General features: G+C 33.6%; 1 protein-coding gene across 6 annotated transcripts in view; it reads left to right on the forward strand.

The window, feature by feature from the left end:
* Positions 1-6,991, forward strand: part of PPM1E (protein phosphatase, Mg2+/Mn2+ dependent 1E) — a 289,214-nt gene that overhangs the window by 7,321 nt on the left and 274,902 nt on the right. The window lies entirely within an intron of this gene.

The raw sequence follows: 6,991 nt of genomic DNA on the forward strand, positions 1-6,991 counted from the left end.
ATTTGATAAAACTGATGAAGCAATGTTATAATAATTATACTACTAACTATGAACCATGGTTTATATTAGGGTTCACTGTTTGTGTTCTAAGGTTTAAAATTTTTTTTAAATAACCTAAAATTTACCCTATTAGTCACATTCAAAATATACGATTCAGTGCTGTTAATTACATTCACAATGTTATGCTGCAATCACCACCATCCCTTATTAAAACTTTTCCATCATCCCAAACAGATACTCTGTACCGATGAAGCCTTACCTTCCCATTTCTTACTCCTACCCGGCCTTGTAGTAACCTATATTCTAATTTCTGATACTTTGAATTTACAAATTTTAATTATTTCATATAAGCAAAATCATATAATATTTGTCCCTTTGTGTCTGACACATATACAACATATGATAAATATCTGCTGAACAAATGAATGAAGTAAAATTTTTTTAAATATATTTTTCTTACTATTTTCATCATTTTTTAATGTATTTTTTTCATTTGAGATGTAAGTTTACAGAAAAATCATGCATAAAATAAAGAGTTCCTATATACAACCCTTTTAACACCTTGCATTAGTGTGGTACATATGTAACTATTCATGAAAAAAATGTATACTTCAACTATTAACTATAGTCTGTTATTTACAGTAGGATTCACTGTGTTGTGCAGTCCTGTTGTTTTGTTTAAAAATTGTTACTCTAGTAACATATGTACAACCTAAAATCTACCCTTTTAAACTCATTCAAATACATAATTCAGTGCTGTTAATTGCATTCCAATGTTGTACTACCATCACCACCATCCATTACCAAAACTTGACAATCAACCCAAATACAATTTCTGTACAATTTGAGTTTGTCATAAAGATTTTCTTTATGAAAGACTTGGTGATGGTACCATGGTGAGGGTAACCTGCTTTTAAAAGACAAACAGCAAATTGTAATATTATCATCTTTCAAAACTTTTTATTACAGAAAATTTAAAGTATATAAAAAATAGAATAGCGTACCCTTCACCCAGCCTTAGCAATGACCAGTCTTTTTTCATCTGTATTCCACCCATTCCATCCACCCCCGTTGTGTTCTATATACTTTTTTCTTTTAAAAACGTTTTATTGAAATATATTCATATACCATACAATACATCCAAAGTGTACAATCTGTGACTTTTAGTATATTCACAGAGGTGTGCATTCATCACTACAATTTTAGAATATTTTCATTATTCCAAAAAGAAAAACCACTTTCCCATAGCAATCACCTCTCAGTCCCTCTGTCCTTTCCCAACCTAATCTAAATCTGTCTCTATAGATTTATTTATGTTTATATTTTATATAAATGGATCATATAATGTATAGTACTTTGAGTCTGGTTTCTTTCATTTAACATAATTTTTTTCTATTTTTTTAAATTAAAAAGTTGTAGGTTTACAGAAAAGTCTTATTGAAAAAAACAGCATTCCCATATACCACCCTATTGTTGATACTTTCCATTAATGTGGTACCTCAGTTACAATGATACAGGAATATTTAAATAGTATTATTAACTATAGTCAATAGTTTACATTATGTGTATTTCCCCCCATATACCACCCTATTATTAACATCTTTTATTAGTGTTAATTCATGAAAGAACATTCTTAGACTTGCATTATCAACCCCAGTCCATCGTCCACAACAACATTCATCGTGTTATATAGTCCCATGTTTTATCTTCCAGCTTTCCATCTAGTAACATATATAACCCAAAACTTCCCCTTTCAACCACATTCTCATACATAATTCAGTGCAGTTAATTACCCTCACAATAATATGCTACCATTATCCATTTCTAAACATTTATAATCAGCCTAAATAGGATGCATAAATTAAGCATCAGCTTTCCATTTTCTACCCCTATTCTATCCCCTGGTAACCTATATTCCAAATTCTAACTCTGTAAGTTTGCTTATTATAATTAGTTCATATCAGTGAGATCATTCATATTTGTCCTTTTCTCTCTGTCTTATTTCACTCAACATAATGTTCTCAAGGTTGATACATGTTGTTTCGTGCATCAGGACTTCATTTCTTCTTACAGCTGAATAATATTCAATCATATGTATTTATCACACTTCATTTATCCATTTTCAGTTGATGGACACTTGGGTTGCTTTCATCTTTTGGCAGTTGTGAATATTGTCGCTATGAATATCAGTGTGCAAAGGTCTGTTTTAGACCTTTTGGCAGTTGTGAATATTGTCGCTATGAATATCAGTGTGCAAAGGTCTGTTTTAAGACCCTGCTTTCAGTTCTTCTGGGTACATACCTAGTAACTGGATTGCTGGACGTTATGGCAATTCTATACTTATCTTCCTGAGGAACTACTGAACTGTCTTCCATAACAGCTGCACCGTTTTTCATTCCCATCAGCAGTGAATGAGTGTTCCTCCTTCTCCACATCCTCTTCAACATTTATAGTTTCCTGTTTTTTTTTTCATGGTGGCCATACTAGTAGGTGTGACATGATATTTCATTGTGGTTTTCATATGCATTTCCCTAATAACTAGTGATATTGCGTGTCTTTTTATATATATTTTTTTGCCATTTCCTCCTTAGAGAAAAGTGTATTCAAGTCTTTTGGCTTTTTTTAAAAATTTCTTTTATTGTATAACATATATACAAAGCAAAGAAAGGAAAAAGCAATAGTTTTCAAAGCACTCTTCAACAAGTAGTTACGGGACAGAGTTTGTCATGGGCTACCATATCACCATTTCAGATTTTTCCTTCTAGCTGCTCCAGAACATAGGAGGCTAGAAGGATTAAATATTTTTTTATCATCACAATTGACTTTTTTCTTTTTTGTGTAAAATATTATATATATATATATACAAAAAAAGCAATAAATTTCAAATTACAGCATAACAATTAGTTGTAGAACAGATTTCAGAGTTTAATACGGGTTACAATTCCACAATTTTAGGTTGTTACTTCTAGCTGCTCTAAGATACTGGAGACAAAAAGAAATAGCAATTTAATGATTCAGCATTCATATTTGTTTGTTAAACCCTACCTTCTCTGTATAACTCCACCGTCACCTTTGATCTTTCTATCCTATTCTTTAGGGGTTTTGGGGCTGTGGCCATTCTGATTTTTTCATGTTGGAAAGGTCTGTCAATAATATGGGGTAGGGATTTGGAACTAGGTGATGTTCTGGAGAGGCTGGCCCCTCTAGGTTTCAGGACTTACCTGTTCCAGGAACCCATCTGTAGGTTTCTAGAAAGTTACCCTAGTGCATGGGACCTTTGTAGAATCTTATATATTACCCTGGGTGTTCTTTAGATTTGGCTGGAATGGTTTTGGTTGGGGTTTGGCAAGTTATAGGTAGCAATGTTTAATGGAAGCTTATGGAAGAGTGGCCTCCAGAATAGCCTCTCGCCTCTGTTTGAACTCTTCAGCCACTGATACTTCATTAGTTATGCTTCTTTTCCTTCTTTTGGTCAGGATGGAATTGTTGATCCCATGGTGCCAGGACTGGACTCATACCTGGGAGTTATCTCCCACGTTGCCCAGGAGACTTTCACCCCTGGATGTCATGTCCCATGTAGTAGGGAGGGCAATGGTTTCATTTGCCGAGTTGAGCTTGGAGAGAGTGAGGCCACATCTGAGCAACAAAAGAGGTCCTGTAGAAATAACTCTCAGGCATACCTATAGGTAGGCTAAGCTTCTCTGCTACCTATATAAACTTCACAAGAGTAAGCCTCAAGATCAAGGGCTTGGCCTATTGATTTGGGTGTCCCTAATGTGTGACACAGTATTAGGGGATTCTCTGATGGTAAAGTTTAATAGTTCCATATATTTTTCTCCCATCCCTCAAGGGACTTTGCCAATACTTTTTGATTATATGCTTAATATATTCTAAGATGTACCCAGGTATTATATTAAGCTAACAGGATTAAAGGCCCTCATTCTTATTCTGGGCTCCCTGTGTTTCAGTTGTTCAAAAGAGCTATCCAGACAGATTGAGTTAAATTATGTGCTACAAAAAATTTAGGTTCCAGACAAAATAAACCTTTCTTCCTTTGGTCTCAAAGACAGTAGAAAATGTCTTCCTTACACATGTGTTCGGAATGACCTTTATCCCAACCTGATCGGTCTCATTCTTATCTTTAAATATCAGGTTATACATATATAAAACAGCCTCTCAAAATCCAGAAATAATAATTACCACTCTGGATTAAATGTGTTTGCTATAAGAGCTTACAATGTAGGTCCCTGTTTTCTTATAAACATTTTCTAAAGGAGACCATACAATAATTGTTCTTTCATTTCTGGCTTATTTTGCCTCACCAAATGTTCTTCTGGCTATTTTTAAATTGGATTGTTTGTTATTGTTTTGGGGATTTCTTTATGTATTCTAGATATTAAACCCTTATCAGATATATGATTTCCAAATATTTTCTCCCATTGAGAAGGTTGTCTTTTCACTTTCATGACAATGTCCTTTGATGCATAGAATTTTTTTTTTTATTTTGAGGATGCTCTATTTATCTTTTTTTTTTTTTTTAAATTGTTTGTGCTTTGGGTGTAAAGAATAAGAAACAATTGCCTACCACAAGATCTTGAATATGCTTCCCCCAATTTTCTTCTAGGAGTTTTATAGTCCTGGCTCTTGTGTTTAGGCCTTTGATCCATTGTGAGTTAATTTTTGTATATGGTATGAAATAGGGTTCCTCTTTCATTCTTTCGCATTGGATATCCAGTTCTCCCAGCACCATTTGTTAAAGAGACTGTACTTGCCCAGTGGAGTAGACATGACAGACTTGTCAAATATGTGGTATTCACAGGTGTGAGAGTCTATTTCTGAACTTTCAGTTCAATTCCATTGGTCAGTATATCCATCTTGTGCCAGTACCATGCTGTTTTGACCACTGTAGCTTTGTATTATGCTTTAGGTAAGAAAGTATAAATCTCCCAACTGTTCTTTTTCAAAATGTTTTTGGCTTTTCATGGCCATTTACCCTTCCAAATAAATTTGATAATTTGCTTTTCCATTTCTGTAAGGTAGGCTGTTGAAATTTTATTGGAATTGTGTTGATTCTGTAAATCAATTTGGGAGAATTGACATCTTAACAATATTTAATCTTCCTATCCATAAATGTGAATTGTCCTTTCATTTATTGAGGTCTTCTTTGACTTCTTTTAATTTTCATATGTTGTGTTCTTGTTTTCATTCATCTCAAGATATTTACTGATTTCCCTTTCAATTTCTTCTTTGACCCACTGACTTTTTTTAGAGAGTGTTATTTAACTTCCATATATTTGTTGATTTTCCAGTTCTCTGCCTGTTATTGATTTCCACTTTTATTCCATTATGATCAGAGAATATGCTTTGTATGATTTCAGTCTTTCTAAACTTATTGAGACTTTGTTTTGTGACTGAACATGTGGTCTATCCTGGAGAATGATCCATGTACACATGGGAAAAATGTGTATTTTGCTCTTTTGTGGTACAATGTTCTGTATATATCTGTTCGGTCTAGTTCATTTATAATATTATTGATGTTCTCTGTTTTTAAAAATTGATCTTCTGTTTAGATATCCTATTTATGAGAGTGGTATATTGAAGTCTCCAGTAGTTATTGTAGAGCTGTCTGTTTCTCCCTTCAGTTTTTGCCACTGTTTGCCTCATAATTTTGGGGCAGCATGGTTAGGTGCATGAATATTTATGATTGTTATTTCTTCTTGGTGGATTGCCTCTTTTATTAATATATTGGTGTCCTTTCTTGACTCTTATAACATTTTTGCATTTAACATCTATTTTGTCTGGTATTAGTGTAACAACTCCAGCTCTTTTTTTGCTTACTATTTGCATGGAATATCTTCTTCCATCCTTTGACTCTCAACCTATTTGTGTCTCCTTGTCTAAGTTGAGTCTTTTGTAAACGTCATATAGTTGGATCATAATTTTTATCCATTATGTCAATGTTATCTATTGATTAGGGAGTTTTATCCATTAACATCCAGTATTGTTAATGTAATGACGGTAGTTATGTCAGCCATTTTTATCCTTTGGTTTTTATATGTCGTATCTTTTATTTTTTGTCTCTCTTTTCCTTTATTGCAACCTCCTTCTCTGTATAGCTGATCTTTTGTGATGTGTTTGATCTGTTTTTCATTTCTGTTTCTATATATATTTTAAATGCTTTCTTTGTAGTTATCCCAGGATTTATATGTTACACACCCTATATCTATAACCTACTAATTTGAAAAGATACCAACATAGCTTCAAAAGCATCCATGTTCTGTACTCCCATACCCTTCTTTCCCCTCTTTATGTTGTTTTTGTCCCACTTTACTGCTTTGTAATTTGCACATCCATTATCAAGAAATACTCCTTTTTCTCATGAAGTTGTATTTTGTTTCTTACATGAATTAAAGGAGTAGAGTTGTAAATCGAGGATACATTACTATTGGGTTTTGCATTTACCCTTTTAGTTACCCTTACTGATGATCTTCATTTCTTCACACCACTCCAAGCCCCTGCCTCCTCTCTTTTCCTTTCATTATGCAGAACTCCTTTTAGTAATTCTTATAAGGCAGGTCTTCTGTTGACGAACTGTCTCAGTTTCTGTTTATCTGTGAATATTTTGAGCTCCCTCTCATTTTTGAAGGTCAGTTTTGCCGGATAAAGCATTTTTTTTCTCTTTCAGTAGCTTAAATATATCTTACCAGGGTCTTCTCACCCTCATGGTTTCTGAAATCGGCAGTTAATCTTATTGTGGTTCCATTGTGTGTGACAAATTGCTGTTCTCTTGCTGCTCTCAGAATTCTCTATTTTTGATATTTGATATTCTGAATAGTAATGTGTCTTAGAATAGGTCTATTAAGGTTTATTCTGTTTGGAGTATGTTGTACTTCTTGGACATGTATATTTCTATCTTTGATAAGAGTTGGGAAATTTTCGGTCATTATTTCCTCAGATAAGCATTTTGTGCTGTCATTGAAATCCCTGAGAC

Source organism: Tamandua tetradactyla, chromosome 6, assembly GCF_023851605.1.
Source record: "Tamandua tetradactyla isolate mTamTet1 chromosome 6, mTamTet1.pri, whole genome shotgun sequence".
NCBI lineage: Eukaryota > Metazoa > Chordata > Mammalia > Pilosa > Myrmecophagidae > Tamandua > Tamandua tetradactyla.